The sequence below is a fragment of the Heptranchias perlo genome, chromosome 44 (assembly GCF_035084215.1).
Source record: "Heptranchias perlo isolate sHepPer1 chromosome 44, sHepPer1.hap1, whole genome shotgun sequence".
NCBI lineage: Eukaryota > Metazoa > Chordata > Chondrichthyes > Hexanchiformes > Hexanchidae > Heptranchias > Heptranchias perlo.
Window position 1 is genome coordinate 5,194,808 of NC_090368.1, and position 17,583 is coordinate 5,212,390.

General features: G+C 52.4%; 1 long non-coding RNA gene across 3 annotated transcripts in view; it reads right to left on the reverse strand.

Annotated features, from left to right (window-relative positions):
• The window catches only part of LOC137306752 (uncharacterized), a 93,407-nt gene extending 76,794 nt beyond the window's left edge, over window positions 1–16,613 (reverse strand). For 2 of the 3 annotated variants that reach the window (XR_010958928.1, XR_010958925.1), the window contains exon 1: window positions 5,098–5,494. This is a non-coding gene — a long non-coding RNA (uncharacterized lncRNA). Of the gene's footprint in view, window positions 1–5,097; window positions 5,495–16,529 lie in introns of those variants that run through there. The other variant, XR_010958926.1, reaches the window with a different exon arrangement.
• Window positions 16,614–17,583: the final 970 nt, after the last annotated feature.

Consider the following 17,583-nt stretch of genomic DNA (forward strand, 5'->3'; position numbering starts at 1 on the left):
GTGGGGTTTATATCAGAGTGTTACAGTGAGGGGTGTGGGGTTTATATCAGAGTGTTACAGTGAGGGGTGTGGGGTATATCAGAGTGTTACAGTGTGGGGTGTGTGTTATATCAGAGTGTTACAGTGAGGGGTGTGGGGTATATCAGAGTGTTACAGTGAGGGGTGTGGGATATATCAGTGTGTTACAGTGAGGGGTGTGGGGTGTATCAGAGTGTTACAGTGAGGGGTGTGGGGTATATCAGAGTGTTACAGTGAGGGGTGTGGGATATATCAGAGTGTTACAGTGAGGGGTGTGGGGTATATCAGAGTGTTACAGTGAGGGGTGTGTGTTATATCAGAGTGTTACAGTGAGGGGTGTGGGGTATATCAGAGTGTTACAGTGAGGGGTGTGGGGTATATCAGTGTGTTACAGTGAGGGGTGTGGGGTATATCAGTGTGTTACAGTGAGGGGTGTGGGATATATCAGAGAGTTACAGTGAGGGGTGTGGGATATATCAGTGTGTTACAGTGCGGGGTGTGGGATATATCAGAGAGTTACAGTGAGGGGTGTGGGATATATCAGTGTGTTACAGTGAGGGGTGTGGGATATATCAGTGTGTTACAGTGAGGGGTGTGGGATATATCAGAGTGTTACAGTGAGGGGTGTGGGGTATATCAGAGTGTTACAGTGAGGGGTGTGGGGTATATCAGAGTGTTACAGTGAGGGGTGTGGGGTATATCAGAGTGTTACAGTGAGGGGTGTGGGGTATATCAGAGTGTTACAGTGAGGGGTGTGGGGTATATCAGAGTGTTACAGTGAGGGGTGTGGGGTATATCAGAGTGTTACAGTGAGGGGTGTGGGGTATATCAGAGTGTTACAGTGAGGGGTGTGGGGTATATCAGAGTGTTACAGTGAGGGGTGTGGGATATATCAGAGTGTTACAGTGAGGGGTGTGGGATATATCAGAGTGTTACAGTGAGGGGTGTGAGGTATATCAGAGTATTACAGTGAGGGGTGTGGGGTATATCAGAGTGTTACAGTGAGGGGTGTGGGGTTTATATCAGAGTGTTACAGTGAGGGGTGTGGGGTATATCAGAGTGTTACAGTGAGGGGTGTGGGGTATATCAGAGTGTTACAGTGAGGGGTGTGGGGTATATCAGAGTGTTACAGTGAGGGGTGTGGGATATATCAGAGTGTTACAGTGAGGGGTGTGAGGTATATCAAAGTGTTACAGTGAGGGGTGTGGGATATATCAGAGTGTTACAGTGAGGGGTGTGGGGTATATCAGAGTGTTACAGTGAGGGGTGTGGGATATATCAGAGTGTTACAGTGAGGGGTGTGGGGTTTATATCAGAGTGTTACAGTGAGGGGTGTGGGATATATCAGAGTGTTACAGTGAGGGGTGTGGGATATATCAGAGTGTTACAGTGAGGGGTGTGGGATATGTCAGAGTGTTACAGTGAGGGGTGTGGGGTATATCAGAGTGTTACAGTGAGGGGTGTGGGGTATATCAGAGTGTTACAGTGAGGGGTGTGGGGTATATCAGAGTGTTACAGTGAGGGGTGTGGGGTATATCAGAGTGTTACAGTGAGGGGTGTGTGTTATATCAGAGTGTTACAGTGAGGGGTGTGGGGTATATCAGAGTGTTACAGTGAGGGATGTGGGATATATCAGTGTGTTACAGTGAGGGGTGTGGGGTATATCAGAGTGTTACAGTGAGGGGTGTGGGATATATCAGAGTGTTACAGTGAGGGGTGTGGGGTATATCAGAGTGTTACAGTGAGGGGTGTGGGATATATCAGAGAGTTACAGTGAGGGGTGTGGGATATATCAGTGTGTTACAGTGTTGGGTGTGGGATATATCAGAGTGTTACAGTGAGGGGTGTGGGGTTTATATCAGAGTGTTACAGTGAGGGGTGTGGGATATATCAGTGTGTTACAGTGAGGGGTGTGGGATATATCAGAGTGTTACAGTGAGGGGTGTGGGGTATATCAGAGTGTTACAGTGAGGGGTGTGGGATATATCAGAGTGTTACAGTGAGGGGTGTGGGGTATATCAGAGTGTTACAGTGAGGGGTGTGTGTTATATCAGAGTGTTACAGTGAGGGGTGTGGGGTATATCAGAGTGTTACAGTGAGGGGTGTGGGATATATCAGAGAGTTACAGTGAGGGGTGTGTGTTATATCAGAGTGTTGCAGTGAGGGGTGTGGGGTATATCAGAGTGTTACAGTGAGGGGTGTGTGTTATATCAGAGTGTTACAGTGAGGGGTGTGGGATATATCAGAGTGTTACAGTGAGGGGTGTGTGTTATATCAGAGTGTTACAGTGAGGGGTGTGGGGTATATCAGAGTGTTACAGTGAGGGGTGTGTGTAATATCAGAGTGTTACAGTGAGGGGTGTGGGGTATATCAGAGTGTTACAGTGAGGGGTGTGTGTTATATCAGAGTGTTACAGTGAGGGGTGTGGGGTATATCAGAGTGTTACAGTGAGGGGTGTGGGATATATCAGAATGTTACAGTGAGGGGTGTGGGGTATATCAGAGTGTTACAGTGAGGGGTGTGGGATATATCAGAGTGTTACAGTGAGGGGTGTGGGGTATATCAGAGTGTTACAGTGAGGGGTGTGGGATATATCAGAGTGTTACAGTGAGGGGTGTGGGGTATATCAGAGTGTTACAGTGAGGGGTGTGGGGTATATCAGAGTGTTACAGTGAGGGGTGTGGGATATATCAGAGTGTTACAGTGAGGGGTGTGGGGTATATCAGAGTGTTACAGTGAGGGGTGTGGGATATATCAGTGTGTTACAGTGAGGGGTGTGGGATATATCAGAGTGTTACAGTGAGGGGTGTGGGGTATATCAGAGTGTTACAGTGAGGGGTGTGGGATATATCAGTGTGTTACAGTGAGGGGTGTGGGATATATCAGAGTGTTACAGTGAGGGGTGTGGGGTATATCAGAGTGTTACAGTGAGGGGTGTGGGATATATCAGAGTGTTACAGTGAGGGGTGTGGGGTATATCAGAGTGTTACAGTGAGGGGTGTGGGATATATCAGTGTGTTACAGTGAGGGGTGTGGGATATATCAGAGTGTTACAGTGAGGGGTGTGGGATATATCAGAGTGTTACAGTGAGGGGTGTGGGGTATATCAGAGTGTTACAGTGAGGGGTGTGGGATATATCAGAGTGTTACAGTGAGGGGTGTGGGGTATATCAGAGTGTTACAGTGAGGGGTGTGGGATATATCAGAGAGTTACAGTGAGGGGTGTGGGATATATCAGTGTGTTACAGTGAGGGGTGTGGGATATATCAGAGAGTTACAGTGAGGGGTGTGGGATATATCAGTGTGTTACAGTGAGGGGTGTGGGATATATCAGAGTGTTACAGTGAGGGGTGTGGGGTATATCAGAGTGTTACAGTGAGGGGTGTGGGGTATATCAGTGTGTTACAGTGAGGGGTGTGGGATATATCAGAGTGTTACAGTGAGGGGTGTGGGGTATATCAGAGTGTTACAGTGAGGGGTGTGTGTTATATCAGAGTGTTACAGTGAGGGGTGTGGGGTATATCAGAGTGTTACAGTGAGGGGTGTGGGATATATCAGAGAGTTACAGTGAGGGGTGTGGGATATATCAGTGTGTTACAGTGAGGGGTGTGGGATATATCAGAGAGTTACAGTGAGGGGTGTGGGATATATCAGTGTGTCACAGTGAGGGGTGTGGGATATATCAGAGTGTTACAGTGAGGGGTGTGGGTATATCAGAGTGTTACAGTGAGGGGTGTGGGGTATATCAGAGTGTTACAGTGAGGGGTGTGGGATATATCAGAGTGTTACAGTGAGGGGTGTGGGATATATCAGAGTGTTACAGTGAGGGGTGTGGGATATATCAGAGTGTTACAGTGAGGGGTGTGGGATATATCAGAGTGTTACAGTGAGGGGTGTGGGGTATATCAGAGTGTTACAGTGAGGGGTGTGGTATATCAGAGTGTTACAGTGAGGGGTGTGGGGTATATCAGAGTGTTACAGTGAGGGGTGTGCGATATATCAGAGTGTTACAGTGAGGGGTGTGGGGTATATCAGAGTGTTACAGTGAGGGGTGTGGGGTATATCAGAGTGTTACAGTGAGGGGTGTGGGATATATCAGAGTGTTACAGTGAGGGGTGTGGGGTATATCAGAGTGTTACAGTGAGGGGTGTGGGATATATCAGAGTGTTACAGTGAGGGGTGTGGGGTATATCAGTGTGTTACAGTGAGGGGTGTGGGGTATATCAGAGTGTTACAGTGAGGGGTGTGGGATATATCAGAGTGTTACAGTGAGGGGTGTGGGGTATATCAGAGTGTTACAGTGAGGGGTGTGGGATATATCAGAGTGTTACAGTGAGGGGTGTGGGATATATCAGAGTGTTACAGTGAGGGGTGTGGGATATATCAGAGTGTTACAGTGAGGGGTGTGGGGTATATCAGAGTGTTACAGTGAGGGGTGTGTGATATATCAGAGTGACTTCTCTTGATCGCGATCCAGTGCCTCTCGGAGGAGAGCGTGTTAAAGTCATAAGCGTGTGGGGGACCACTGGCTGAGGCCAGGATCGGGCCTGCGATGCCTCTGTGGTCGAACAGCACGGCAAAAATCTCCCTCTCAACTAAACTCGCGAGCTCGTACCCCAGAGGAGAGCAGGGGAGTGTTCGAGAGGGGGGGTGGAATTAAAGAGAAAAAAGAGGGCATGGAAAATAAATAAGCAAGAATCTTGTCACAGTTAAGCTGGGGACGAGCGTGAAACACTCCCAGAGTTGGGCACGAGCTGATAACGCCTGCTGCCCAAACCCCCCCCCCCCCGATTCCCCCCCCCCCGACTGCCAATTGTCCTGGACGCACTCCCCAGGGGTGGAGGCTCTGAAAGGACAGCCAGTACGAGACCGCTTGGCGCAGTCGTCACTGACAGCAGGTGGTGGAGGTCGGGAGAGACTCTGATCTGTCGGCAGGCGGCTGCGACAGATGACAGCGTGCTGCCAAAACAGAAGAGGCCTGCCAAACGAGGCCAGCAAAAGTGCGAATCAGGCATATTTTCCCTCTGCTTTTTTGCCAATCGTCCGCATGCCGCGCACTCCGCAAAGCAGCTTGCTGACCTTTCCCCCACGCGCCCGGCAAATCGGGTTTTGGAAGACAAGTTCTGTTCTGCTTCAGCTGTGGTTTTTCTCGCCTTGGCTCCATCTCCCCCAGGGCGGGGGTGCTGAGGATGACGAGTGGGGGTCTCCCGAGGGCCCAGCGAGCCACGTGTTCGGACAGGCAGGGAGAAGAGAAAGGCCCAGCTCGAAGGGTCCTCACTGTCGCCCTCTCGTCGAGAGAGTGTTCGGGGTAGTTTGTGGAGGGCTGCAGAGATTGAAGTGGGAGCAGACACACAGACACAGACACAGACACAGACAGACACACAGACACAGACACAGACACACAGACACAGACACAGACACACACACACACAGACACAGACAGGGACACACAGACACAGACACACACACACAGACACAGACAGGGACACACACACACAGACACACACAGACACACAGACAGGGACACACAGACAGACACAGACACACACAGACACACACAGACACACAGACAGACACAGACACACAGGGACACACACACACACACACAGGGACACACAGACACACACACACACAGACAGACAGACACACAGGGACACACAGACACACACACACACACAGACACACAGGGACACACACAGACAGACACACAGGGACACACAGACACACACACACAGACAGGGACACACAGACACACACACAGACACAGGGACACACACACACACACAGGGACACACACACACACACACTCACACACACAGGGACACACACACACACAGACAGGGGCATTTACACAAGTTCACACAGGGCTCTGTGTACAGTGGGCTGGATCAGGATCGTGTGTCTCGGAGAAGCTGACACAGTCAGAGATTCTGTTCGCTGTGTGTCAGTGCACGCAGTGACCGAGGGTCACCCCCAGGACAGGGCCTGAACACTCTCACTTCAGCCTTGCAGTGAAAGCTCAGTTTAAACCCCCCACCAATTAGTCGCAGGCTTAACCCGACCAGCACCCCCAAACTCAGCTCGTCTGTTGACGACGTCTCGCTATCTAAAGGGGATGTCGGCTGCAACTATTTATTTTGTCCCCTATTCTCTCGCTGCGAGGTGCTGGCTCTTTCCATGGCTGCCCTCCAGGATTTATCCGTCATGGATCTCACTGCGTGTGAGGCAGAGATAGGAATATCCCAGTGGCAACGTCCACCCACCACATAGCTCACGTCCCTGTTACCCTCTCCCGGAAGTACTCCAGGTGCAGTCACTAATGTCGGAAACGCAGCAGACAATTTGCGCACAGCAAGATCCCACAAACAACAATGTGATAAATGACCAGATAATCTGGGGTTTTTTTTTTAGTGATGTTGGTTGAGGGATAAATATCGGCCCCCAGGACAGAACTCCCCCCCTGCTCTTCTTTGAAATAGCGGCCGCGGGATCTTTTACGTCCACCCGAGAGGGGCAGACGGGGCCCTCGGTTTAACGTCTCATCCGAAAGACGGGCACCTCCGACAGTGCGGCGCTCCCTCAGTACCGGCGCTGGGGAGTGTCGGCCTCGATTGTGGCCTGGATTTGCCCACTGAGAGACAGCTGACAAAGAGGTGAGGTCAGAGCAGCTCTGACCGCAGTGGGATTTTTGAGGAGAGGAGGAGGAATTTCTTCACTCAGAGGGTTGTGAATCTTTGGAATTCTCTACCCCAGAGGGCTGTGGATGCTCAGTCGTTGAGTATATTCAAGGCTCAGATCGATAGATTTTTGGGGTCTAGGGGAATCAAGGGACACGGGGATCGGGCGGGAAAGTGGAGTTGAGGTGGAAGATCAGCCGTGATCTTATCGAACGGCGGAGCAGGCTCGAGGGGCCGAATGGCCTACTCCTGCTCCTGTTTCTCAGGTTCTTATGTTAAAACAGAGGGAGGGAGGCACGAAAAGGTGAAGTTTCCAGTGAATTGCTCAATTCAAAAGCCTTAGCGAGGCCCGAGTCGTATACAAGCGGCTGAGGCCTGTCACAGTCGAATAGCCCCCACCCCATCGCTCACTGCCTGGGCTTGCACCTGAACTATGGTAATTTGGGTGAGGTACCGGAAGGCGGAAGGTGTCAGTCGAACCCATGCCCGGGCCCGAGGGGGAGGCTACAGCAGCCCTCGTTTTGACAGCTGAAGGGGTTAAAAACTATTCTCCACAGCTAAAATCCAGGCCGATAAGCCAGGGCTTGTTGGAGGAATGACGAGCGTGTGGGGGTGTCTCACAAACCTTCAGACACCCTGAGGAACCTGCTGCCAAATTCAGGCCTCCATTTCCTGTGCGTGAATAATGGTTCGGGCCTGTTGAGGCGCAGAGCCTGAACACGCCTGACTTCAGGGCTCGAATTCCTGCAGTTCGCTCGGGAGGACGGCGATGATTAAAGTCAGCGCGTTGCATTCATTCAGGGTCATGTGGTTCGAGATCAGGGTATTTGCTGTTGATTGGATTGAATGGCGGAACAGGCTCGAGGGGCTGAATGGCCTCCTCCTGTTCCTGTGTAACAGGCTCAAGGGGCTGAATGGGCCTCCTCCTGTTCCTGTGTAACAGGCTTGAGGGGCTGAATGCCTCCTCCTGTTCCTGTATAACAGACTCGAGGGGCTGAATGGCCTCCTCCTGTTCCTATGCAACGGCTCAAGGGGCTGAATGGCCTCCTCCTGTTCCTGTGTAACAGGCTCGAGGGGCTGAATGGCCTCCTCCTGTTCCTGTGTAACAGGCTCGAGGGGCTGAATGGCCTCCTCCTGTTCCTAATGCTCCCATGCAGTAAGTTGCCAATCGCGTCCACTGAGCCTCGCTATGTTCTCCGATGGTCTCCCGCCCGCTCCTGCGAGCGCTGACTCCCACTGCTCCCTGGGAGCCACGTGGGGGAGTGGCTATTCCACCATGTGGGGCCTCGTGCCCAACCTGATATTAATGGCGGGGAGAGGGACCAAACCAAGCAGTGGCTCAGGGGTCAGGAACCCTGGCTTCTTTCTCTGCGCCCCCCCCCCCACCACTCCTCGGCCACTGGCACTGAGGCCACCTGCATTGCCCCTCCCGCCACCCCACCAGCTGAGGGGGCAACCAGGCCCCTCCGGGCTGGACGGGCCTCAGTCCTGCAGCGGGAGGGGGGGAAGGTGCGGTTATAGTTCCAGCTCCTGTGCCGGGACAACGGAAGAGAGAGCGGGCTCGGCCGCGATGCCTCCCGCGGTCGAATTGCCCGGCCGCAGCGGCTGCGAGGAACGGCCGCTGGTATCGGAAGGCACTCCTCCTCCCCCAACCCCCTCCGCAGCCCCCTCTCCCCCGGTGAGAACGGTCAGGGGTGGGGGGGCAATTGAGATGCGCCCCTTTAAAATTGACTAAAAGCCCCTTTCATTCGTTTTCTTTTAGCAATAAACGGGGCGAGGGGGGGAGTTGGGGTGAGCGGGGGGGGGGGGGCGGGGGGGGGGGGGCGCATTTCCTGAGCGGTGGGCACTGTGCCAGGGTCCCATCAGCTACGACTGGCACGTGTGTGCAGCTGTGAAATGAGTGTCTCACAGCCATCGCAGGCAGAATGAATTATTTGCTCTGGACAGACATACTATCAATCTGAGACACAATACAGCAGTTCCGCAGGGACGGAGCAGGCTCCCTATTACATACTTAATGCATCTCATCCATTAAAATTCACGTTTAGACCACATCGTAATCGTGGGGGTCGGGATGGGGGGGCTGGGGAAGTTTCTCCTGCGAGTCATCATTTAAATTAAAACACAGATAACATCTCCGGCTACACTCCACACAGCTTAATCTGTAAGCTCTGGGAAGAGCGGTGGGGAAGATGTCCTCCCTCAGCGACGCACAGAGCTCAGAGTTGCCGTCATCCTGCGTGGATCTGGGGTCGAAGCCCTGAGGTGCAGCCGGAGGCTGATCGCTGACGGGGCCGAGACAGGTCGCAAGGAGCTCCCGGCCCTTCCCGCCTGCCCCCCGTCGCCCAGGGGCGGCTACCTGTCCGTACACGAGCCAGACCCGAGGTCCAGGAAAACTGTCCCTCTCCCTCCCCTTCCACTCACACTTTGGGCGTTAGAGTTTTTTCCTGGATTTCAGGAATAATCGAGCAGAGTTCGTGCTCCTGATTGCAATCCTGTATATGTGTGTGTGTGTGTGTGTGTGTCTCTATGTGCGTGTGTGTCTGATTCTGTGTGTGTGCGTGTGTCTGTCTGTCTTTCTGTGCATGTGTGTGTCTGTCTCTATGTGTGTCTGATTCTGTGTGTGTGTCTGTGTCTGTTTGTGTGTCTGTCTGTCTGTGCATGTGTGTGTGTCTGTCTCTGTACGTGTGTGTGTGTCTGTGTGTGTTTCTGTGTGTATGTCTGTCTGTGCGAGTGTGTGTGTGTGTGTGTCTGTGCTTGTGTGTGTATATGTGAGTGTCTGTCTCTGTGTGTGCCTGTCTGTCTGTCTCTGTCTGTCTCTGTCTGTCTCTGTGTCTGTCTCTGTCTGTCTCTGTGTGTGCCTGTCTGTCTCTGTCTGTCTCTGTGTCTGTCTGTCTCTGTGTCTGTCTGTCTCTGTGTCTGTCTCTGTCTGTCTCTGTGTGTGTCTGTCTGTCTCTGTGTCTGTCTCTGTCTGTCTCTGTGCCTGTCTCTGTCTGTCTCTGTGTCTGTCTGTGTGTCTCTGTGTCTGTCTCTGTGTGTGCCTGTCTGGGGAGTGTGTAGTTTCTCAGTTAACTCCAATCACTATGATCCCAGATAGTTGTTGTTTTACTCACATTGATTTTTTCCGTTCCTCATTAGGCCTCAGGTACAGGCTGAGGACCCTATGGGACCAGGCAATAACATGCCTGTTGCTGTTTGCCAATGCTTCCTGCGTTGGATATCTTCATCGCACCTAATGACCTGGAACCTTCTGGCTGGTGAGAATGAGAGCAACATGCCCCTAATTTCTGAGCACTCGCTGCGATTTATCCTCGCTGTAAAGCAGGCAGTTTACTGGTCGGCCATTTCTTTTCAGGCTCGTTACTGGTCAACGCGTCAAAATGGAGGCCGCTAAGAGTCTTTGCTGGCAAGTCTCAAATAGAACCAAAGATTACAGACTAAAAAGGGGACAGAAAAGAGATTGGTGAAGCAGATGTGTTATATCTGGATCCGTCACCCGTTCAGTTCCATTCGCAACCCCTCAGATAATGAAGCAGTCCGAGCCCGCATGCAGCAAGACCTGGACAACATCCAGGCTTGGGCTCATAAGTGGCAAGTAACATTCGCGCCAGACAAGTTCCAGGCAATGACCATCTCCAACAAGAGAGAGTCTAACCACCTCCCCTTGACATTCAACGACATTACCATCGCCGAATCCCCCACCATCAACATCCTGGGGGTCACCATTGACCAGAAACTTAACTGGACCAGCCATATAAATACTGTGGCTACAAGAGCAGGTCAGAGGCTGGGTATTCTGCGGCGAGTGACTCACCTCCTGACTCCCCAAAGCCTTTCCACCATCGACAAGGCACAAGTCAGGAGTGTGATGGAATACTCTCCACTTGCCTGGATGAGTGCAGCTCCAACAACACTCAAGAAGCTCGACACCATCCAGGACAAAGCAGCCCGCTTGATTGGCACCCCATCCACCACCCTAAACATTCACTCCCTTCACCACCGGCGCACTGTGGCTGCAGTGTGTACCATCCACAGGATGCACTGCAGCAACTCGCCAAGGCTTCTTCGACAGCACCTCCCAAACCCGCGACCTCTACCACCTAGAAGGACAAGGGCAGCAGGCACATGGGAACAACACCACCTGCACGTTCCCCTCCAAGTCACACACCATCCCGACTTGGAAATATATCGGCCGTTCCTTCATCGTCGCTGGGTCAAAATCCTGGAACTCCCTTCCTAACAGCACTGTGGGAGAACCTTCACCACACGGACTGCAGCGGTTCAAGAAGGCGGCTCACCACCACCTTCTCGAGGGCAATTAGGGATGGGCAATAAATGCCGGCCTCACCAGCGACGCCCACATCCCATGAACAAATTTTTTAAAAAATAAACCCACTTGGGGAGAGCAGGGGTCCTGAGAAACTTATGATGTCAACCTGTACTGAGCCATGCTAAAGGAACAGAGCTGGAATCTGATTGATTTGAGCCCCATTCCAGCAGACACTCCCAGCGCCAGTACTGAGGGAGTGCTGCACTGTCGGAGGTGCCGTCTTTCGGATGAGACGTTAAACCGAGGGCCCCGTCTGCCCCTCTCGGGTGGACGCAAAAGATCCCACGGCCACTATTGGAAGAAGAGCAGAGGGGGAGTTCTCCCCGGTGTCCGCCAGCCATCGAGGCCCTAAGCTCTGGAATTCCCTCCCTAAACCTCTCCGCCTCTCTCTCCTCCTTTAAGACGCTCCTTAAAACCTCCCTCTTTGACCGAGCTTTTGGTCACCTGTCCCTAATATCTCCTCATGTGGCTCGGTGTCAAATTTTGTTTTATAATCGCTCCTGTGAAGCATCGTGGGACGATTTAGCAGGTTAAAGACGCCAAATAAACGCAAAGTTGTTGTTTGCTGTCTTGGGGCCGATATTTATCCCTCAACCAAACATCACGAGAAAACAGATGAGCTGGGTCAATTATCACATCGCTGTTTGTGGGATCTTGCTGTGCGCAAATCGGCCGCCGCGTTGCCTACATTACAACAGTGACTACACTTCAAAAGTACTTCATTGGCTGTAAAGTGTTTTGGGACGTGCTGAGGTGGGGAAAGCTCGTTGCTCATTAGAAGTGAACGGCTATAGTTGCTGATCGGCAAAGTCCTCACTGTACCTGGGCTACGTCCCTTTGTGGATTAGTTTGAGGCGGGCAGTACCCGAAGGGTTAACCCCTGCCCCGGGGCAAACACACAAAGCTCAGACGGCTTCTCGCTCTGTCTCCTACTCGAAATCGCTCCGCCTCTCCAGACCCTGGTTCCCCCCCCCCCGCCTCCCTCAGTCTCCGGGCCTTTACAACCCACCCTGCGCTCCCCCGCGTCCCGTGTCTTTCATCGAATGGTGGGTGTGGCACAGGAGGAGGCCATTCGGCCCATCCTGCCTGTGCCGGCTCTTTGAAAGAGCTGTCCAAAAGGAGTCTCTCTCAAGCTCGCTGCTCTGGTTCCCCCCTCTCTCTCTCTCTTTTTTTCTTTCCCCCCCTCCTGGTCCATAATGGTTCAGTTGACACATGGGACAGGGCCATTTACCGGCTGGTGTACCGAGGGGTGCGTCGCAATTGGATCATCGACAGTCTCTTTCAAAGGGGAAAAAGATTTACAAGTGAATAAATTCGGGGGAGGAGAAGGGAGGAGGAGGGCCTCACTCACTCTTCCCCCGCACCCCTCCCCGACCCACCTCCTCCCGGGACCCGAGGGCTCAGTCGTTAAATACACTGCCTGGTTTGGCACTAAGCCAACCAGACCAGGTAGATCTGCATGGAGTTGGCTGATCTGAGCTGGGCCCTGAGTTGAAACGCTGAAGGTGGTATCAGTGATTACTGGGCTAAAAAGGAGCTACATCACACCCCAGGTTATAAGCCCGGGTCACTGTCTGGAGAGTGCTGTTGGAAAGTTTTGTGCCAGTGTGTGCATGTGTGCACTTGTGTATGTGTGTGTGTATGTGTATCTTTGTGCGTGTGTGTGGGCGTGTGCGTGTGCGTGTATGTGTGTGTGTATGTATATATGTGTACGTGTGTATATGTGTCTGTGCGTGTGTATGTGTATATGTGTGTATGTGTGTGTGTGTATATGTGTGTGTGCATGTGTGCATGTGTGTGTGTATGTGTATATGTGTGTGTATTTGTGTGTGTGCGCATGTGTGTGTACGTGTGTGTATATGTATGTGTATATGTGTGTGTGTATATGTGTGTATGTGTATGTGTATGTGTGTGTATATGTACGTGTGTATATGTGTATGTATGTATATGTGTGTGTGTGTGTGCATATATGTGTGTGTGCATGTGTATATGTGTGTGTGTATATGTATGTGTGTATATGTGTGTGTATGTATATATGTGTGTGTGTGTGTGCTATTATTCTCTCAGTGGGTTGCACAAGGACCCTGGCCTGGTGAAGATGGGCACTGCGAGGGTTAAACACAGGGCTGTATGTGGTCATGTGGGAATCATCTGAATCACAGTCGGAGCTGGAGTTTGGAGGGTAATAGCCTGCCCCAGGGCATGGCAGACAGGCCTGTGAAATCGATAGACTTAAATCACCAGCCTTTTAAATACAGTCGGTGTGAATCTGCTTGAAATGAGCAAAAGGCATCTCATTCTCCCACTGCTCTGCGTGACAAGCGGCTTCATACCTTTACATACACTTCCCCAGGCCCTTCATTTCAGCCGCGGCTCAGTGGGCAGCACACTCGCCTCCGAGTCAGGTAGATCGTGGGTTCGAACCCCACTCCGGAGACGCTGTAATCCAGGCCGACACTCCCAGTGCCGGTACTGAGGGAGCGCCGCACTGCCGGAGGTGCCGTCTTTCAGGATGAGACGTTAAACCGAGGGCCCCGTCCGCCCCTCTCAGGTGGACGTAAAAGATCCCGCGGGCCGCTACTGGAAGAGCTCCCCCTGTTTGTGGGATCTTGCTGTGCGCAAATTGGCCGCCACGTTTACAACAGTGACTACACTTCAAAAAAAAAAGTGCTTTATTGTCTGTGAAATGCTTTGGGACGTCCTGAGGTGGTGAATTCTTCTTCAGAGCCAGGAGAGAAGTTGGGAAACGCTTCTTCACGCTAAGGGGTGATAGAAGTCCAGAACTCTCCCCCCACGAAAAGCAGTAACTCCTCGGTCAATTAATCGTTCGACAGATTTTTGCCGGGTAAGGGATGTGGAGCCAAGCCGGGTGGGTGGAGTAAAGACACAGATCGGCTGTGATCTCACTAGATGGCGGAACGGGCCGGAGGGGCTGAATGTTGTTCCTGTCGTAGTATCGTAAGCAGGTACAGCCATTCGGCCCATCGTGCCTGTGCTGGCTCTTTGAAAGAGCTAGCCAATTAGTCCCAATCCCTCCGCCTCTTGCTTTCTTTCCCCCGTAGCCCTGCAAATTTTCCCCCTTCAAGTATTTATCTAATTCCCCTTTTGAAAGTTACTATTGAATCCAGATCAGAACAACTCGCTGCGTAAAAAAATTGTTCATCTCCCCCTCTGGCTCTTTTGCCAATTATCTTCAATCTGTTTCCTCTGGTTCCCGACCCTCCTGCCACTGGAAACAGTTTCTCCTTATTTACTGTTTCACGATTTTGAACACCTCGATTAAATCTCCCCTTAACCTTCTCTGCTCTAAGGAGAACAATCCCAGCTTCTCCAGTCTCTCCACATAACTGAAGTCCCTCATCCCTGGTACCATTCTGGTAAATCTCCTCTGCACCCTCTCCAGGGCCCTGACATCCTTCCTAAAGTGTGGTGCCTGGAATTGGATGCAATACTCCAAGTGGGGCTTGACCATTGATTTATAAAGATTTTACATAACTTCCTTGCTTTTGTTTCTGCCTTCTGTCGCAGTGCCAGGGCGGGGGAGGGAGGGGAGGGGGGTCATTACCCAGCGGGGGAGGGGGAGCAGGCCTTGGGCTGAGCTTCCAATATCTGCGGCTTTATTTGATCGAGCGCCGTGCGTGTGCAGACACCGGGGGATGATGGATTGGGCTGCTCAGGCAGGGAGAGCAATGTCTCCTTTCATCATCCCTTCGAGCTCTGTGTGTAGCTCTGCCAAGCGGATGATTCAGTGGGACGAGAGGCAGCCTCTGCCCGCCCTTGCCCACGGCACCAGCCCTGTGAGTGCTGCCAACCCTGGTTGGGCCTACTCCTGAAGGGTCTCCCGCCCCTCACCGTCCCCAATATTTTTCTAACTAATAAATAAAAGTGTTCCATTTGCGCACAGCAAGATCCCACAAACGGCAATGTGACGATGACCAGATTAAGTCCTTAATTCCTGCAGATTCCAGGACAGCCCCTCGGAAAGGGGAGGGGGGCGGGGGGAGGTTGGTGTGGGAGACAGGACCGCTCGCGGGGTCAAAGGTGACGGGTGTTAGGGGGTCGCCAACCCTCCTGGATTGCCCTGGAGTCTCCAGCAATCGAAGATTAGTCGCATTGGCCCCGTCCGCCCCTCTCAGGTGGACGCAGGCGATCCCACGGCATTATTTGAGGACGAGCAGGGGGCGAGTTCATCCCTCCTCTCCCCCGGTGTCCTGGGGCCAATATTTATCCCTCAACCAACGTCACTAAATAACAGACGATCTGGTCATTTATCACGTTGCTGTCTGTGGGATCTTGCTGTGCGCAAATTGGCTGCAGTGTTTCACCCCCATCACAGCAGCGACTATGCTTCATAAAAAGCACTTCATTGGCTGTGAAGGGACTCAGGACGTCCTGAGGTCGTGTCAGACGCTATATGAACGCAAATCCTTTTCGCAAAAAGAGAGAGGGCGGGCTCGTTTTCCAAATTGAGGATTAATCTCGTCAGTTGCCTTCGATCCACAGCCGCCAGGCGAAATCAGGCGCTCGATATTTATGGTATGTGCCTTCATGTTTCAGGCTGACCTGTGGAGGGGCTCCAGGCACATGGAGGCAACTCGCTGCAGAGCTCGGCCGCGTTGGACAATTTCCAATCCACAAGGCCTTCCTGCTCGAAGCCATCGGAGGTGAATTGACCCTTTACGCTGTCGGCGGGGAAACGCCGGGTTTGGTCACTTTGCGTCTGCCTTTGTGAGCTCCCCGGGCTGTGAAGCCTGAGAACAAACCGTTAGCATCATGGCCGCCTCCCTTTGGCTGACCAGAAGCGGGCAGGGTGTTCGCGGTGCGGCCAACTTTACAGCCGCGGTCAACGACAAACAACAACAGTGTGGCTCAGCGTTCTTGCCTCCGATGGCTGAAGGTCGTGGGTTCGAGTCCCCGCTCCAGAGACCTGAGCCCCATAATCCAGGCCCGACTCTCCCAGCGCCAGTACTGAGGGAGTGCTGCACTGTCGGAGGCGCCGTCTTGCGGATGAGACGCCCAACCGAGTCTGCCCCTCTCTTGGCCACTATTGGAAGAAGAGCAGGCGGGGGGGGGGTGGGGGAGTTCCCCCACCCCGCCTCTCCCCGGGGCCAATATTTATCCCTCGACCAACGTCACTGAAAAAAAAACAACAAGATGGTTTGCTTCAGCGCTGCTTGTGGGATCTTGCTGTGCGCAAATTGGCTGCTGCGTTTCCTGCATTACCACGGTCAAGAAAAAGTACTTCGGGGCGTCCTGAGGACGTGAAAGGGGCTATAGGAATGCAAGTCCTTCCTTTCATTTTTCAGGAGAGGAGGGGGAAAAAAATAACAGCTGGCGGGAGGCGAGGGGAACCATGAGGGAACGCCAAAATTAAAAGCAGCACCTGCCGGATTGGTAAAGGAAGGAGGCCATTTCTCAAGGAAAGGGAAAAGCGCAACAATCATCTCGAACACTCACAGCTTTGTTTCTTTTTTTTCATTTCCTGACCAATCTGTAAAACTCACCGGTCGTTTAAGTCGCTGAGGGAGTTAGCCGTTAACCTGCTGTGATGGCGTTCCTGTCCAGATCGGTCTGGACGAAGCCTCATTGTGCTGCCCCCCGGAGTGAGAGCAAGCGCAGGAGGAAACTGTAATTAAATTGTGTGCGAGGGCCCCCTTGGCATCGGGGGGAAAAAAAAACAAAACAGGACTTTAAGGAGCAGGAGCAAATGTTTCCTGTTTTGACACTAGGCCGAAGCCTGCTGGAAGCTCGGCCTGATTTTTTAAAAATAAAACCACAGAGCTGGGGTTCGACCAAACAGAAAGATCGAAAATAGGAGCGAGAGTTGGCCATTCGGGCCTGCTCCGCCGTTCAATATGATCACGGCTGATCGTCTAACTCAGTACCCTGTTCCCGCTCTCTCCCCATATCCCTTGATCCCTTTAGCATTAAGAAGTATATCTATCTCCTTCTAATGACTTGGCCTCCGCTGCCTTCTGTGGTAGAGAATTCCACAGGTTCACCGCCCTCTGAGTGAAGAAATTTCTCCTCATCTCGGTTCTAAATGGCACACCCCGTATCCTGAGACTGTGACCCCCCCTGGTTCTGGACTCCCCGGCCATCGGGAGCATCCTCCCTGCATCTAGCCTGTCGAGTCCTGTTAGAATTTTATATGTTTCGATGAGATCACCTCTCGTCCTTCTAAACTCGAGCGAATACAGGCCGAGTCGACCCAATCTCCCCTCATACCTCAGTCCTGCCGTCCCCGGACCCCGAATGTTGGGGGGAAGAGGGCACTTTGGTTGCTTTGCGTGTGAAGTCAGTTTGGGAAACATGGGCAGGGTTGACGTCTGTAGGCCGCAAAGCCTGCACTCGACGGTTATACCGAGCTGGTCCAGAAACACCGAGAAGTTACAGCATGGAAACAGGCCCACCACACCAGCAAATAGCTCCAATCGTGTTTACCTCGCCCTGTTTCCATGTGTCCTTTTTTTGCGTCATCTACCTCCCCAATCTAATCTTGAATGCTGACATAGTTTCTGCCTCAACCACTCGCCCTGGCTGTAAATCCCACAGCCT